We start from the raw sequence: 19,123 nt of genomic DNA on the forward strand, positions 1-19,123 counted from the left end.
AGGGCATATGGTTTCAATCATTTTCTTGGTGCTGCCTTTGAGAGAATTGTATGTTTATTTTTACGTAACTGTTCCTGTTTTATTTGATCCCAATGTATAGGTCTCTCGTGATACATTTAAATTCTAACTCAACTCTTCTATTTGTGTACCTAATATCTCTACTTTCCTTAAATCATTAGCAAAATCGAATCCACATGCCGTTCAACTTTTACAGTTATTGCTAATTAAAGGTTGTAATAAAACTTACTATGATAAAATAACCACCCTTTTATTTCCCACATTTGACATATCAGGTGATTATATAATAATTCTTTAAAAATAAAGATTCACTGATATTCTCTATAATCTGTTCAATTCCACAAGATAAACTTCAAAAACGAATGCAGTGAAATCATCAGAAAATGAAATCCCAGTCTCAGCTCCAGGCGCCCTTTACAGTCCGTGCCCAGGACCCTTCTCCTGGGGTCTCCCCCTCCCTACCCCCACCCCAGGGGGCTGTAGGGTAGGGAGCTGAGTTCTTTGGAATTCTCTTTCCTGAGGCCAGACATGGAAGCCCAACCCCTGCACTCTGGGTGGGGCTACTCAAGGCTGACTTATACCCCTGAGTCCTTGGGGTCAGGTTGTAGGGGGTCCTCTGCCCCATCCTCCCCCTGTCCCTCCCATCCCCCCTCCCTCCCCTCCTCCCTTCTGCCATAGGTCTTCAATGACTTGTTATTTGGGATGTACCAAATGCATTCAGTATTGTCAAATTCTGGTCATTCTAATAAGTGCATGATATAAATTTTAATATAATCCAAATGACCTTCAATCCCCCAGCCTGTGATGTCATTCTTGTTTGACATCCCAGTAAGATGGCCCTTGACTCCATCTCAGAAACTGTGAGAAATTCATCGTCTTCACCAACTAAAATTAAATTCGGGCATCTGTGTGTTTTAAAGTACCGTTGCCCTCCCTGGTGGGTGCTGGCTTTTTCTCTTGCCGTCTCTCTCTCTCTCTCTTTCTTCCACCTCTTCTCTCCTCTAAACTTCAGAACCCCCCGCACACAGGCCAGCAAAGAAACTGCCCACAAATAGCCTACCACCCAGCTTCTTTTCCATCACCCTCTGTTAGGCAGCAGTCAGGCTCTGTTCCCCGGAGGACTGGGCTTTGCCCAGGGCGTCCTGTGAGGGAGTGGGTAACTCCACAGCTTACCAGAACGGGGCAGGAGTGCTCAGCCGGGGGTCATGGGGACGCCCTGGAGACCAGGTCACAGTGGGATGCCCTCACTGAGGACATGCCCGCAGGCCCTGGCGGAAGCCGTGACCCCAGTCTTCCCGCTGCCAGGACGAGGCCCCCAAGGCCTCCCTCCTCTCCATCCTCGTTCCCCTGCAGGTGGGGGGCTTTCATGGTTTGAACGCCCTGCCTGCGGGCCTCCTGTGCTTGCAGCCCCACAGCAGATCAGCCTGACCCCAGAGAGAGAAAAAGGTGAGCACGTTTCTGGAAATAAGAGGCCGGTCGCAGGAGTGATGGGTTAGAAGGACAGGGCTGAGCCTCCGAGGCCCCAGCCGGCCTCTCAGATGGTCCCCGTCCTCGCTTCCTTGCTAGGCTGTCAGGGGGACCCCCGTTCCTGAGAGCCCTGGCTGTGCTGGCTTCACACTGTTTGTCTCTTTCTCTCACGAGGGGCCTTCCCAGGGCTCCCTTTCAGGCCCTGTGTGTCACGTGGCCTGTCGTAAGCTGTTGTGTCCCCACAAAATTCACATGCTGGATCCTAACCCCCAATGTGATGGTGTCAGGAGGTGAGGCTTTGTGAGGTCACGAGGGTGGAGCCCCCATGATGGGATCAGTGTCCTTATAGAAGAGACCCCAGAGAGCCCCCTGACCCTTCCTCCAGGTGAGGACATAGCAAGAAGACCCTGTCTATGAAGCAGGAAAAGGGTTCTCACCAGACACTGGATCTTCTGGGGACTTGATCTTGAACTTTGAGACTCTAGAGCTGTGAGGAGTATATGTCTGTTGTTCAACTGCCCCATCTGTGGTATTTTGTTATAACAGCCCAGGTGGACTAAGGCAGGCCCCCCAGCAGTAAAGATGCTGGTCATGATGTGCGTCTTTACCTGCCCTGTGCATTTGCCAGAGGAAGACATGAAAGCCCAGCCGATGGCTCTCAGGCTGCCCTCTTAGCACTGGGAATTGTTCAAACTACCTCTGTGTTTATGCTATTGAGGAGACAGTGGAATAAAGAATCCTCAAACGTCGTTCAACTCTGCAAGGTGACTCTGATGGGTGCTGGAAAGGCATCACATAATAAACTAACAGCTGTGAACCCGCAGCCTGGAGCTGGACCCAGAGCTGCCGGGAAGCCGCCTGCCCCTGCTGGGAATTCATCCTGCTCTGAGCCTCCTCGATGCTCACACTCCCCTCACCTCGAGCAAAGCTGCCCTCGAGCTCGCTTGCCTCCCAAGTTTATTCTGCCCCTTTTCCAAGGGATGGGGGAGTAATCATGAATTTCAGCTTATAAAATCTGCCCTTCCCTGTTGGCTGTAGGAGCTAGAAAAGTAAGAGAACATGCAGAGTAAAATGAAGGAAAATAAACAATTTAGTTATCTCTACTGCTTAGTTATTTTCAGAAAGTATTGGAAGATAATACCTCTGAGGATAATCAAGAGCCAATTTATAATCATAACACCTGCTTAAGCAAATTAAAATAAGTGCATAAGGTATGGCAATCAGGAAAAAAAAAGTCTCTAGGGAACAATCATTGATGGATGCTTTTAAAAGAAACATCAGTATGACAGAAGTATTTCTGAATCCTGGCTGGTGTCCATCATCATAGTGTTTGATGGTCAGATGAGTTTGTCCTTGGAACTACAGTGGAGGAAAGGCTTTCCCTCCACCCTCTTAGGTTCTGTGGCTGGGCCTGAAAATTAAACCGAAAAAAGACATATTGATAGGAGAAGAACATTCATGTTTTATTCAATGTTAATTTTCTGTGTGTACAAGGGGGCCTTCATATATAAGAAATAAAAACCCAGAGAAGCAGATAGGCCTGACAAATTATATACTATTTTAACAAAGAATGATAAATTTTGGAGACTGAAGAGACAAAGGAAAAAGAAGTTTGGGCTGGGGGTGGTAAATTGTGGGAGAGTGACTAGGAGATGTAGGGTGGGGGGGACGAAAGGAAGATTAGGGCTATTTTAATAAGTTGTTTGTACAGGTCCATTCCAGCATCGGTAAGAATGTCCTGCTCCTCCTGGTCCAGGGAGGGCCCCCTTCTCATAGGAATTTGATGACCTGCTTTTAGGTAGAACATGGGAGGTCAGAGAGCCCTTCTTGCATCTGCAAATACCTTCAGTTCAAAATAATCAGTGTGCCAATCCCACATATTTCGGGGTGGAACCCCTTCACCCCTGAATTATCACCCCATAGTTATAAATCAGTAGGGTGTATCGACCTGATCAGGGCAGTGCAGTGCAGTTTTCAGACCATGGCTCATTGCCAATCAGGGGTGTCCAGCTCAGCTTCCTGGCTCCGCCTCCATAAAAAGCGTCTGTAAAAACCTGGAAGAATGGGGTTTCAAGAGCTTTGAGACTGGTGAACATGTGGAGATTTGGGAAGAGTCAGGGTTGGAGAGAGCGTGGAAGCTCACATCCTTTCCCTACACCTTGCCCTGTGCATCTCTTCTATCTGGTTGTTCCTGAGTTCTAACCTTTTAGAATAAACTGGTGATCTAGGGAGTGAACTGTTTCCCCAAGTTCTGTGATCCTTCTAGTACATTATCTAACCTGAGGAGGGGGTTATGGGAACCCCCGATCTCTAGATGGTCAGGTTGGTCAGAAGCACAGGCGACGTGTGACTGATGTCAGCAGTGGCAGGAGAGAGAGGGCAGCCTTGTGGGCCTGAGCCTGTAACCCCTGGGGTCGGTTGCTACCTCCAGGTAGATGGAGTCAGAGATGAGTTAATTGTAGGACCCCCAGCTGGTGTTACAGAATTGCTTCACCTGTAATACTCGCCCACCTGGTGTCGGAAGTGATGGGTGTTGTGGAAGACACCCCACAGAGGAGTGTATTTCTTCCCTTATATCAGCCACTCCCCTGACCCCCAAAACAAATACCTCTAACAAAGCATGACCCAGATGCCATAACGTGCGTGCCAAAAAGGACCCAGGTGTGTGTGTTATACCCTCGAAAATAGAAATTTTGCTTTTCCAGGACTGCCATTCAGAACATTTCCTTGTTTCTTTTATTCCCGGTTATACATTCTCTTTGGTCTTGAGGCCCTGCAATAGTTCGCTGTGATTACTACCAGTGTATTTGCAACAAAATTTTATTACAAACAAAGTGGAATGTCCCCTGCCATTTGCTTCAATAGAATCTGATCAGTCTTTTATTCTAAAATCAAACATTTACAGTTTTTGTGGCATTTTCACCACCCGTTCAACTCTATTACACTGAAAAAAGTCTTTTCTGAGCTCCCAGTTGGGGTGGGACATTGTTCTTGGCGTCCGTGTCATCAGCCTTCAAGCAGCCCACAGTCCTAGGAATCACTAACACCTGCTGAGAGTGGCTGGGTACCGGGTGAAGTGAGGTACGTGTATCAACCCATTTAACTCTCAGAACAATTCTAAGATGTGTATTAACAGAGAATGAAGGAGTAAATGCACAGTCCTGGGTACAGGTGAGCATTGTGTCTTGTCTGGTTGTCCATCTTAGCATTTTCCCCACTGCCAGCCCCAACTCTATTCTTGTGGGGCATCTATGGACACAGAGTTGAGTCTCAGACTCAGGGGGGAAGATGCACAGTGTCCTCCCTGCCCTCCTTGGACTGCAGCTGTTGGTAAGAGCAGATGTGTACACGCATTTGAAGATAGGCATGCAGTTCCCTGCTGCAGTCAAGGCTAAGTCCTTCATGAGGAAGTCAGGAGCAAGGACACGAGTGCCATCACAGTTCAGAGGAGTGTGGACCAGTGGTGGAGTGGAGGGACCTCGGGACCAGGCCCTTGGGGGAAGGTGGGTGCAAAACTGCCCTGGAAAGGAAGGGAAGATGCAGGGACTCTGAGGTCAGGCCTCTTTCAAACTACAACCGAGCCTGTGGACACATTCAGAATCTCGTAGCCGTTTCACCCTCATCTCCTTCAACGTCCCCCAAGGACATCACCCAGCCCCCATCCGTGGATTTGGGGATTACAGGACAACATACTTATGAGAAAAAAATTATTTTAAACTCTCTTTCTTATTTTATTGATCTTAATTTCATAGCTATGAATTAAATCGTGGCAATGGCTGGTCATCTTAAATCAAAAGCACAAGGAAAGTTCAGTTATTTAAAAAGCACAAGGAGGTTGGAGGGGACACCTTGGAACACAGATGGTAAATTTGCTTAGTTATTGATGAAGGTCATTGCACCTTAAACATGTCAATGAATGCCATTCCATTGGGAAAAAGTAAAAGTATTTAGAGTATCATGTGATACCCTTAGGAAAACAGGAAAGAACTGTCAAGCCTGTGAAGTAAAGTGGTTGTGATGTGAGTGTGTGTTTTCTTTCCAGAGAGCTTAACGCTGGAAGCGAGGCTGTTGGGATGGACACGGTGAGATTGGCGTGGGGATTTCAAAGGCTTTGCAGAGGATGAGGGGTGGTGATCGTGAAGCCGTGTGACAGAACGGCTTCCTGGAGTCTGCAGAGTGGTTTGCACAGAGCAGTCTGAGAAATCAGAGAATTATGGAATTTTAGTAGTGGCAAAGGGCAGAAACCCTCCCAAGATAAGATCTGAGGCTAGTGGGGCGTGCCAACCGAGAACTCGGTTTCCTTGTTCAGTGCTGGATCCTGAGTCCAAAAGGCAGGGAGCTTGAAGGATGACTTCGCCTCAGCAGCATGCTTGGCGGGTTCCTCTGGGGACAGAACAAATGAGAACAGGGTGAAGATGTCGCATGAAGGATGTGGGTTAGGGATAAAAATACATTTCGAGGCACTAAGTGAGTCATTAGGGAGCTGTATCCCCTCATCTATACTGGCGTCCCCCCATTTTCTGAAACCTTCTGGCACTTTCTGTATGTATCGCTCTTTTGAGCATTTAATCATATATTAGATTTTGTCTGTCACGTAAATGTTTTAGTGTCTTTCTTCTACCACCATATAAAATTGGTCTGTGCCCTGGGAGATTCGTTTAATTTTTTGGACGTAATCATCCATTCCTTCCTTGCTAAACCTCTGTGAAGTAAGTAGAGCAGGTATTTTGATTCCAACTTTCAGATAAAAGTATACATATTGAATGGAAACAGGTGGGAAGCAAACAGATGGGGGGTTCCCAGCAGGTCCTGCCTGTCCGAACCCAGCACTGAATCCAGATGAACTTGCAGTAAACACTCACAAGGAAATAAATGGGTCAATAAAATAAGGTTCTTCCTTAAGACAGATTTTATGAATGAAGTTAGTTTTTGGTTAACCTTATTGGTCTTTAATATTTCATTTGTGATGTAAGAACCAAAATTTCTAAAATCATGTATATTTTCTCAAGGATATCTACCACTTCTTTCCCAATTTTTAGCTCTCTTTAAAGTTCAGAAGATGGTAGTTAAACACACACACACACACACACACACACACACACACACATATATATAACATAGAGAATAAAAATAAGAACTTCATCCGGCCCTATGAAATTAGAACTGGAAACATTTTGTCGAGTTGATATCGTTGCCAATAAATTATAGTTCCCAGTGGAATTTTAAAAAAATCGCTTCTCCAGCACAATTCTAAATGTCTTAGTAAATGTGCTTGTCCCTCTTCCCAGGGGAGATTATTATTTAAGGTAATGGCGCCCACTCCTCATGACATTCTTGGGCAGAGGATATGAATGTGCCTTTTAAATGTAATTGTTGTACTTTCAGACACTTACTCCTCCAGACCCATCCCTCAGTTGTTTCTTCCCTCATAGGTATTTGTGTCTCTGTCATTTTTACTTCTTTACCTCTCTTTTCCCATAATCACCTTTGATGTTCCCTTCTTTATTCTCAACTCTTGTCTCACGCAGCTTTGGTACCAAAGAGCCATGTACTGATATTTGTGGTCGCCCCATGCCGAGGGCTCGGCTGCAGAAGCAGAAGCCGTGGCTCCATCCTTAGGGGGATTCGGTCCAGGGGGGAGAAACACAGCTCAGGAGGCTTCCACGCTGCAGTGTTAATTACTGATCAGTTTGCTGTGGCGGCTCAGAGGAGGGCCTCTCATTCAGGGAGGGGCGATGGATCCGGGGGGTAAACTTCAGGGAAGTTCTCTGTCTCAATGAAGAAGGTGCATGGACCCACCTAGAAGGTCTGTGGGGCGGGATGGGAGGTGGGAGCCCAAGATTCATCCCAAAGGAGGGGAAGAGCGATCCTGCTGTGTGCCCAGAACCAGGCACCTGAGTATGGGCATGAAAGGTGACATCTACCTGTGTCAGGTGTGCAGCTGGTGCCCCTCAGCTTCAAGCTGTCCACTGTCCACTGCTCAGTGATGTGGGCCTGGGCTCTGTGAACCCCGTCCTGCTCGGCCTGCTGGCTGCACCGTGAGCTCTGCCTGCAGGGGGTGTGGGAGGGGACGGGATGAAAGGGGCTCCTCCATCCTTTGCCTCCTGGGGGTTTCTGTCGGCTTCTCCCCAGATTGCCACCCAGCGCTGCTTCTTCCCCTGGGCAGGGGCAGTTCCTTTCTGCAGGAACAGCTGGACTCAGTTTGCTGCTTTGCCAACACTTGCAGGATCGGCTGCACTGGGCTTTCCCAGATCACGCGTCCCGCGTTGAGAGGCAGAGACATTGACTAATATCCAACAGAACTGAGAAGGTATTTAGAGACCAAAAAACAAAGTGGGCAATTCCATAAAGTGCGATCATAAGCTTATTGTGGGAAACTTACACACAGGCAGGAAGGACCTGAGGATGGATGATCCAGAGGCTTTCACAGCTGCCCTAGGCACCAGGCGCTGCAGAGAAGGGGACTTCAGGGGCCAAAGCTAAAAATAGAGTCTGACTTCTAAGTGAGAAGCACCTCTGCACGGATGGGAAGGGGGTTTCCCTCCCCCCAGGGGTCTCATGACCACCAACCATCTGCATCAGCAAAGACACTTTTCCAGGTTTCATATCAGATGAAGGCAAGGGTGAAGGCTGATAGGAATTATCTGGCTTGGGCACATTCCTTGTGAGTGGGCCAAAGTTCAGTCACACAGAGAGGGGAGGGGGTAGGACTAGGGGCCTGAGATGGAGCTGACAGAATGGCGTCAGTGTGGCCCAGCCTCACACCCCGACTTCAGACTATCCCACCAAGCTACAGTCATTGCAACAGCATGGTACTGGCACAGAAACAGACACATAGATCAATGCAACAGGATAGAAAGCCTAGAAATAAACCCACACACTTGTGGCCAATTAATCTATGACAAAGGAGGCAAGACAGCCTCTTCAATAAGTGGTGCTGGGAAAACTGGACAGCTACATGCAAAAGAATGAAATTAGAACATTCTCTAACACCATACACAAATAGAAACTCAAAATGAATTAAAGACCTAAATGTAAGCCTGGAAACCATGAAACTCCTAGAAGAAAACATAGGTGGAACACTCTGACATAAATTGCAGCAATGTTTTTTTGGATCTGTCTCCTCAGGCAAAGGAAACAAAAGCTAAAATAAACAAACGGAACCTAATTAAATTTAAAAATACTTGCACAGCAAAGGAAACCATTGACAAAATGAAAAGACAACCTACTGAATGGGAGAAAATATTTTCAAATGATATGACTGATAAGGGGTTAATATCCAAAATATATAAACAGCTCATACAACTCAACATCAAAAAAGCAAACAACCTAAACAAAAAACAGGCAGGAGACCTGAATAGACATTTTTCTAAAGAAGACATACAGATGGCCAACAGGCACATGAAAAGATGCTCAACATTGCTAATCATCAGGGAAATGCAAATCAAACCACAATGAGATATCACCTTACACCTGTCAGAATGGACCACAAAATCTAAAATCAAAAAGACCACAAATAACAAATGTTGGTGAGGATGCGGAGAAAAGGGAACCCTCCTACACTGTTGGTAGGAATGTAAATTGGTGCAGCCACTATGGAGAGCAGTGGAAAATAGTACAGAGGTTCCTTTAAAAAAAACATAAATAGAGTTGCCATACGATCCAGCAATTCCACTCCTGGGTATATATTCAAAGAAAAGAAAAATACGAATTTGAAAAGATACATGTACCCCAATGTTCACAGCAGCATTATTGACAATAGCAAAGATATGGAAGCAACCTAAGGGTCCATCAAGAGATGAATGGATAAAGATGAGTATATATATATAATGGAATACTACTCAGCCATGAAAAAATGAAATCCTGCCATTTGGAACAACATGGATGGACATGGAGTGTACTATGCTTAGTGAAATAATTTCAGACAGAGAAAGGCAAACACTGTATGTTATCACTTATATATGGAATCTAAAAAATAAAATAAAGGAATGAATATAACAAAACAGAAATAGACTCACAGATATAGAGAACACACCAGTGGTTACCAGTGGGGAGAGGGAAGAGGGGAGGGGCAAACATAGGGGTAGGGGATTAAGAGGTACAAACTACCAGATATAAAATAAATAAGCTACAAGGATATAGTGTGCAACACAGGGAATATAGCCAATATTTTATAACGACTCTAAAGGGAGTATAAACTACAAAGCTATTGAATCACTATGTGGTACACCTGAAACTAATATCGTATTGTAAATCAGTGATACTTCCATAAAAAAAGAAACTATTAACAACAAAAACAACAAAAAAAAAGAAACACCAGCACCAGCCACCTGGGGTCTTCTCTTCAGGATCAGGGTCTTGTCCCCACTGGGAGCCCCCGTTGGAGCTCAGGGACGCCAGTAGTGTTTCAGCAGTGCCGCCCACCCCTCAGGGCCCCTCCACCAAGCGTTGGAGATTTAATAATTCCCTCCATTTTTCCTCGGAAGCCCAGGCAGTGGCGGCTACCGCTGTACTTGCTACCTCCGTGAGCCTGTGGTGGATTCTTTCCTTTCCAGTGACTTAGTTAACATCCTGATGCCTGGTAGACAATCATTTACATTAATTTTTCTGCGTTCAATTAACTGCGGTGTATCTGCCTCCTTTTTGATACACACATATACAAATATGTTATCGATGGTAATATTCTGAAATCTTCCCCATGCATTATTTACCATTGTCTGTTTTGTTTCACACGCTTGTGAGCATATATGTAAAAGTGATATCCGTACATTTTAGTGTCCTTATAACACTCATGGCTTGGATATAGCCTCATTTATTTAACCACCCTCCATGTGGCAATCCTGAGTAGATTAGTTGCAGTAAGTGGCTACACTGACTTATTTCTGAGTGGACTTTAGGGGATTGGTGTACACTCTCCAGGTTTGGCTAAATTAGGAATGATTTCTCTATTCTTACGCTTTCACAGAACACTCCTTTAAATCTAAATTATGTGTGCAAGGAATTGTTTTGGTGACTAATTTGTAACTAGCCAAGAATATAGGTCATGAAAAAAAAGTAGGATTAATTGACAGATTTTTAATGTTTCTAGTTTCCAATTTTGAGCCCATGCATTACCTGAAGTAGAGTGTTATTTTGTTTCATGATTGTTTTCCTCATCGGAAGTAATTTGTCAGCACTTTGCTTCAACATGAGAGAGAATGGGTGGTGTGGGTAATTCATAGTGTGTAGAAAATGACTGCTTATTAATTTGCTAAAATAACGTGTTCCACTTAAATCAATTTCACTTAATCCATTATTTCACTTACATCCACTTAAATCCATTCTTTCCATTATTCTATTCCATTTCATTTATTTCTATAAATCCATTCCCTTTCCATTATTTCAAACAGACGATTTGTTATACGAGAATTTTTTAAAAAATACATTGTCTTGAATTCCAAATTTATTCCTCATGTAATATTATAATCTGAAATGAGTTAGATGTTACTGATTTCACCATCCTGCTAAATGAAATAACAATTAATAAAAGAGTAGGGATTGCTAAAATATCTTAGATTATGAAAAGTAGATAAAAATTAGCCTCTACACTCCCAAAACTAAAAACTTAATATAGTAACAATATAGACTCTAAGTTGAATAGATTAAATGAAAAATAAATGTGGTCTATTATACTCAGCACCTCCTGCTGTATTCTATGATGAGTGCTCATAAAACGAAAATATTGCAATTTCTTCTTCTGGAATTTTTTTCTCCAATCACTTTCTCAGTTACATTCTAAAAGTTGAGGAGAATAAAAAAGTTAAGAAGGAAAAGGACAAAGGTATTTGATAAAGTGTAAATACTTGTGTAAGAATTCCAAAATCAGAAGTTGTCTTTATTGTTTGGAATAATCAGCTCAATTCTTCACTCTTCTCTGTATCTAAACCCTGTGATGTGTGACCCTGAAGTTCCTACAACAAAAGGGCCCTCTTCACATTGAACTGGATTAAGTAACTTGCTTTGTTCAATGGACTCTCACTTGATAGATAACAAGCAGGGACTTGAAATGTGAGTACACAGCGGGGCTTGCTCTCTTGAACCTCTGTCATCACCATAATAACATGCTCTGACCATCCTGTGTGTCCAGCAAACATGAGAGAATTGCAGTGAGGACCCAAATCATACACCCACCGGCTGCAGGAGAGCCACCCCGGCATCACTCAGATCTGTAGAGACTAAATGAGTTTTGGGGTCATTTTTACACATTATTGTGCCAATAAATACATACAAACATGATATATCACAAGCAAAATCATAGTTAGGCATATGTAGATTAGGAAAAAGAGTGTGGGATTGGGGTGCGGAAGAGCAGACTCAGGAAGAATGAAGATATTAGTAACTGCCCAATATTATCCAACAACTTTACTGGTTGAAGACTGGAACTTCAGTCTAATTCTTTCTCCAAAAAGAGAGGTAAATAACAGCAGGCATTTCATCTATCTTTCTCTTTCTTCTCTCTCTTTCTCTCCTTCAGATGACCTTACCCACAAGGACTTCTGTGTTTTATGAAAAGGTATTACAAAGGCATATTATGTGGAATAAAAACATGCCATACATTCATTCATTGGGAGAATGAGTTGACTTATTCAAACACAACATATGCTTCATTTTATACTCAACCGAAAAGAAAATGGGTTTCTCTCCAAACCCCTCTCATGATGACCAAAACACAGAGGAGAGTGTGGACTTTGCCACCTGACTGGGGCTTTTCTAACTCAGATTACCTTTTCCAAATGAGAACTGACCAAATATTAGGAATGTTCTTTCATTAAGTTCTATGTTTAGGAAACCTATTATATACATATTTCAATCCTCATTGTTTTGGAGCAGCCAAAACAGTCAGTAACACTTGCTTTGCTTTCAGGTTGCTTATGGTCCTAGTAGGTCAGGCTTATGAAAAAAAAAAGCCTACTTTTATGAAAAAAAGGTAGATGACGACACCAGGATGAATATGCTATAACTTCAAATAGTTTGTGTGTTTCTTACAAAAATGAAATAAACAAACAACAGCAACAAAACCTGACACTTGGACAACATCATAAGACAGTGAACTAGAAAATCTCTTGATTTTCCTTTGTAAAGATTTGTTTCTCGGGCTTCCCTCGTGGCACAGTGGTTGAGAATCTGCCTGCCAATGCAGGGGACACGGGTTCGAGCCCTGGTCTGGGAGGATCCCACATGCCGTGGAGCAAGTAGGCCCGTGAGCCACAATTACTGAGCCTGTGCGTCTGGAGCCTGTGCTCCGCAACAAGAGAGGCCGCAATAGTGAGAGGCCCGCACACCGCGATGAAGAGTGGCCCCCACTTGCCGCAACTAGAGAGAGCCCTCGCACAGAAATGAAGACCCAACACAGCCATAAATAAATAAATAAATAAATAAATAAATAAATAAATAAAAATTAAAAAAAAAAAATTTGTTTCTCTGCTAAGGTGTAACAACAACACAAAATGCCCGCTTCTGTTAGTAGCACCTGCAAACCTCTTCATTTTGCTCAAGCTGCTTGCTCCCCCTGCCCTGTTCCCTGTTGTCTCATCACCCCGATATTTCCAAGACGTTAACTCAATGCCTTCTGTTCCCGGAGTCAAGCTTAATCTTGAGCGTTGCTGACTGTTCATCTTGATTTCAGATTTTCTGTTTTCCTGTCTGCTCTCCCTCCCCGCTTCCTTGCCTCCTGTCTTATGGGAAAGAATGCTTCTCTTTTCCACCTATACTCTCTCAAGAATTTTCCTTCACCTTCAGAATCTTTATCCATCAACTATCTCCCCTTTCCCACCTTATTTTTTCTCCGTTATGTCTCCTCTCTCCTAGAAAAGGAAAATAAACCTTCTTTTCACCTTACTAATAATTCAATATAATAAACTTTCTTCAGAGTCATACTTCCTAACAGGATTGGTTATTCTTTTCTTACTGTGTCCCTTAATATCTAATGTTTTCCCCTGTGGTGCTGCTAACATCACTTATCAAAGCTCACCTTCCCTTCACCAAAGCCAGTGAATCCCATTGTCTTTGAACTTCTGCAGTATTTGACATTATTAGACATAATTTGATTCCCGCATCCTTCTGGGTATCGTTCCTTCCTAAGGCTTCTATCAAAATACACTTTTTTCTGGTTTTCCTCCCTTTTTATTACTTCCTAAGGTTTTCTTTCTCTACACCCTTAATATAAGGTTTTGTGAAATTCTGCTTTAACTGCCCTTTGCTCTCTCTCTTTCAACTCTTTGCCTTGACCTTGGGATAGCTTCCAGGCAAAAAAGCTATCTGCAGTAGAAATTTCCAGCTTTGGAGTCCTTGAGCTCACGCTGCATACTCTTCCAATGGTCTTTTTGGCATCAACTCTGGCCTGACCTGCTTGTACCCAAACCAAATTTTCCTACAGAATCTGCTCCTCATGCCCCTGACTTTCCTGTGGAAGATACAGACAATCATTTTATTCATCTTTGAATTTGTCCTTCACAGTCGGTTGTCATGTTGGACTGAGTCTAACTTCCCATAGGTCGTCAAGCTGACTGCTATTTCTCTGTGCCCTGGGAACCTTCATAACCCTGGGATTCCAATCTGTATTATTTTTTCAGCAGTTTTGAAAAAGAAATGTCACTCCTATGTTATAAGCTATTCCAATGAGCGCACAGATTCTTAATTCTTTCTTATCAATGCAGTGTTCATCACAGTAAGCATATGGTAGATACTCAAATAATATTTGCTAAATTAAATGGAATTGAACCTCCTTTGATTCTCTTAGTCATTCCTCCTTTGTAATTGGAGTCTCATATTAAACAATAGCAAAATGCTTGGTTTTTATCTGATTTCACAGTTTTAATTTTCTCTCTAAATCTTAATTAAGTGAGGCATAATGTCTTGTAATCAGTTAGGAAATTAGCAAAAGTTGGCAACTTACCACTAAATGTGGCATTTTGATTTAGACGGTAAAAATTTTAAAAAAACCCAGCCCTATCATTATTAAAGTGAAACCATGTGTTCTAGATGTAATCATTTGTGTATTAAAATGCTGCTGGTGGAGGAGGCATTTTCTTTCATTTTTTAAAATAAATTTATTTATTTATTTATTTTTAGCTGCATTGGGTCTTTGTTGCTGCGCGTGGGCTTTTTCTAGTTGTGGCGAGCAGGGGCTACTCTTCGTTGTGGTGTGCGGGCTTCTCATTGCAGTGGCTTCTCTTGTTGTAGTGCACGGGCTCTGGGCACGTGGGTTTCAGTAGTTGTGGCACGCAGGCTCAGTAGTTGTGGCGCACGGGTTTAGTTGCTCCGCAGCATGTGGGATCTTCCCGGACCAGGGATCGAACCCACGTCCTCTGCATTGGCAGGTGGATTCTTAACCACTGTGCCACCAGGGAAGCCCGAGGAGGCATTTTCACTTTAACTTTTCCTATTTTAGTTTTCTCTGATTCTGAGAAAATACCCTCAGGGCTGAACATTCTCATGCCTGTTCTCAGTGCAGTTTGTTCACTGTTGAGGTAATTAGGTGTGAGTAAGTAATGTGTTTTAATAATTATGGCATCTAAAAACATTGTTGGTCTATTTTGTTTTATTGTTGGATAATGTAAAAAGATTTACAGAAATGTAGACACGGCCTAGTTTCATGCCAATGCATTTACAGGGATGCAGGCTATGGCTTAAGCTGCTCTGGAGTGAAGTGGGTCCACCTCTGTGGATGCCGTCAGCTTGGATCTGGGCTGCAAGCTCCTTTCCTCTGACCAAGAGAAGCTAAGAGTCGTGAATGCAGATGACCATCTCTGGCTCCTGAGGAGCTGGCCAACTGCCCAAGGAGTGAGCCTAGGAGATAATGTTTTATAAACATAAGGTATCAGTGGGGAGAACCCCAGAGTTCCCATGTTCTAATCATATGAGCCTAGCCAGGCCAGGCTCAGCAGTGTTTTTTGGACTCATGTTGTTGGCCCAAACAGAGGGTATTTTTGTTTTTGTTTTTGAATTTTTATTTTATATTGAAGCATAGTTGATTAACAATGTTGTGTTAGCATCAGGTGTACAGCAGAGTGATTCAGTTATACATATAAATGTATCTATTCTTTTTCGAATTCTTTTCCCATTTAGGTTATTACAGAATACTGAGCAGCATTCCCTGTGCTATACAGTAGGTCCTTGTTGGCTATCTATTTTAAATAGAGCAGTGTGTATATCATATAATCTTGCTTATATGCAGAATCTAAAGAAACCAAAAATGATACAAATGAACTTGTTAACAAAACAGAAACAGACTCTCAGATTTAGAGAACGAACTTATGGTTACCAGTATTCAGCCCTTTTGTGTCGAGCTGTGTCTTTGACAATCACAACCAGCCCTCTCACTGAGCCCACCCATCACCCTGCATGGTGCCCGCCCAAGTAACCCTCCGGGTCTGCAGGCCTCCTGCCGGCATGGAGGCTGTGACGCTGGTTTACGTCAGACCCAGGAACCACTTGGAGTCACCATAATGTCTGAAGTAGTCTTCTTTATCAGAAAGAATGGGTTTATTTTCAGGGTGAGAAAAATATTTTTTGAATGGAGTAATAACCAAGTATGGTTAACTTGGAAGGAGTGACTGCTTACTCTGACTTGAGAATCAAGGAAGCTTTTTTATGCTACAATATGTACCTACTACCACGTAGCCTTGGTTCCATATTCCTTATATCACAAAAACTTCAAACAAACACAGTATGTCATCCCTGGGATATAAAGATGAATTAAGTGAAGTTTCTGCCTTTAATTTTATCAGATTCACAGGCAAAGAAGAAAGTACCTGAAAATGCAAAAAATGCTTTGGCACTTTTTCCAGTTTTACTATTTGATTTATTCACTCTAAATATCCACTTGAATTTACTCTTAGTACCAAGATCATCTTCTATATGACCAGTATTATCTATAGTGGGTTTTTTTCAATTATTTTGGACCATTTGCTTTTAAAGAGCCCTTACAAATACAGAATAAAATGCTCTTAAAAATCATGAAACATTGATGTTTTTCTGATGTTCAATAGCAAACATTTATTCTAAAGACTGAATTAGGGACTTTCCTGGTGGCGCAGTGCGTTAAGAATCCGCCTGCCAATGCAGAGGACATGGGTTCGATCTCTGGTCCCAGAAGATCCCACATGCCACGGGGCAACTAAGCCCGTGCGCCGCAACTACTGAAGCCCGCGTGCCTAGAGCCCGTGCTCCGCAACAAGAGAAACCACCGCAATGAGAAGCCCGTGCACTTCAACAAAGAGTAACCCTCGCTCGCCGCAACTAGAGAAAGCCCATGCGCAGCAACGAAGACCCAACGCAGCCAAAAATAAATTTAAAAAAAAATGAAAAATAAAGAAAGAAAATAAACACTAATATTTATTTTTAAATGCTGAATTAGAACATGAGGCCAATTTAGTGTTTCTCTAAGCAGTTTTTGAGTAGAACACTGGTGCTATGTTCTTTTTAAAAAAAAAAAAACACTGGGGAGGGTGGGAGGGAGGGAGATGCAAGAGGGAAGAGAAATGGGAACATATTGTATATGTATAACTGATTCACTTTGTTATAAAGCAGAAGCTAACACACTATTGTAAGGCAATTATACTTCAATAAAGATGTTTAAAAAAAAAAAAAAACAGCTTTATTGAGGTATAATTAATATACAAAACCTGCACATATTTAATGCATATAATTTGATGAGTTTGAACGTGAGCATAGACTTACAAAACCATAGCCTGCATGATCCCACTTACATGTGGAGCCTAAAATAGTCAGACACATAGAAGCCGAGAGTAGATGGTGGTTGCCAGGGGTTGGGGGGGATGGGAAATGAGGATAAATTTGTTCAGTGGGTATAAAGTCTCCGATGTGCAAGATGAGAACATTCTAGAGAACTGCTGGCTAACAACACTGTATTGTGCAGTTAGAAATTTAAGAGATCTCATGTTGTTATTTTGTTTCCTCACTGGCAAAACGGGAATAGTTCTTCTTGTCTTACCGAGTTGTAGTAAAGGTTAAAAATCATGTGAGTATGATGATTCACATAGAGTAGGCACCAGGAAAAAATTCAGTTCTGCCCTCCTGACTATTACTGTCAATATCATTATAGAAAAGCAGGGAAGGGAACTTGATGGGATGGGACACTAAGAAATGAATGTGGATCTCCTCGAACTCTTTTGGGATCTAGACACAAAGTGAGTAAAAGCACACACCTGTATAAACAAATACATTTTAAAAATACATGACCGGGGCGGGGCGGGGGGTGCTGAGGGAGGGATGGATTGCGAGTTTGGGATTAGCAGATGCAAACTGTTATGTATAGAATGGATAAACCAAAAGGTCCTACTGTATAGCACTGGGAGCTATATTCAATATTCTGTGATAAACCATAGGGGAAAGGAATATGAAAGAGAATATATATATATATATATATATATATATATATATATATATCTGAATCACTTTGCTGTACAGCAAAAATAAACACAATATTATAAATCAACTGTAGTTCAATAAAATAAATTAAAAGGATAAAAATAAAAATACCTGGATAAATACAGTTTCACGGGGGACTGGCCTTAGAAAGAGGTGGTCTAAAGGGGAGAACCAAATGGGATGTAAAGGCCAGCGTCAGGCGGGGGGGAAGGCAGGTCTGGCCCTGGGGTCCCTCACGGGCAGAGGGAGCTTTCCTTCCCAGAGTCTGGTTCTCTGAAGAGGTCAGTGAAATGCCTGAGTAGCTGGGCAGTGGAGGACAGAGAAAGAAGGAACGGGAAGATCCCAGAGTGTCTGTCTTCATAATTTTCTTAAGATGAACTTTATCTTGTAGAAGGATCATCTAAAATCTCAGGATGGAAAGCTATGAGAGTCTCCTTATGTTGGTTGCTGAGCTCAAATATCCTCCAAAGTAACACTTTCTATATATTAGCTCCCTCCACATCCTGATTTATGAAAGGGGACAGTGACGGACCGAGGACCTGAGTGGCCGCAAGGGGCTCCAGTCTCATTGTCTAATAGAGAGTAGCAAGGGCTGGTGTCGTTGCAAGTTCCCCCCACCCCACCCCTTTCTTCTGTGCAACGGAGGGCTCACGTGCAAAACTCAATTACAGAATCTTTGGTACTTCCTCTCTGTGAGCTCCACATTGTAGGTGAAGGAAATCTACTTTTCGAATATTTTACAGAGTTTGCTCTTTGAAAGCTGGCTGTAGGAAGAAGGACTTAATGCAATCATCTCTTTTTGAGCCCTGCTTCAGAAACGTGAAGGTTATGGGCTTAGATTATGTACCTCCTTCTCAAACTGCTTTAAAGAATTGAAATCAGGGCTTCCCTGGTGGCGCAGTGGTTGAGAATCTGCCTGCTAATGCAGGGGACACGGGTGCGAGCCCTGGTCTGGGAAGATCCCACATGCCGCGGAGCAACTAGGCCCGTGAGCCACAACTACTGAGCCTCCGCGTCTGGAGCCTGTGCTCCGCAACAAGGGAGGCCACGACAGTGAGAGGCCCGCGCACCGCGATGAAGAGTGGCCCCCGCTCGCCACAACTAGAGAGAGCCCTCGCACAGAAACGAAGACCCAACACAGCCAAAAATAAATAAAAATAATTAAATAATTAAAAAAAAAAAAAAAAGAATTGAAATCAAAAGCCAC

The 19,123-nt window shown here is 43.1% G+C and overlaps 2 long non-coding RNA genes across 2 annotated transcripts in view; one reads left to right on the forward strand and one right to left on the reverse strand.

The window, feature by feature from the left end:
* LOC309625960 overlaps positions 1–19,123 on the forward strand; it is a 431,996-nt gene that overhangs the window by 126,671 nt on the left and 286,202 nt on the right. The gene's annotated exons all lie outside the window — the stretch shown is intronic.
* Positions 1,662–19,123, reverse strand: part of LOC309626746 — a 41,404-nt gene continuing 23,942 nt past the window's right edge. Inside the window, exons 2-3 of the long non-coding RNA XR_014243385.1 lie at positions 17,119–18,805; positions 1,662–16,964 (exon numbers count right to left, since the gene is read on the reverse strand). This is a non-coding gene — a long non-coding RNA (uncharacterized lncRNA). The remainder of the gene's footprint in view (positions 16,965–17,118; positions 18,806–19,123) is intronic.

The sequence above is a fragment of the Balaenoptera borealis genome (assembly GCF_965194805.1).
Source record: "Balaenoptera borealis genome assembly, chromosome: 3".
Taxonomy (NCBI): Eukaryota; Metazoa; Chordata; class Mammalia; order Artiodactyla; family Balaenopteridae; genus Balaenoptera; species Balaenoptera borealis.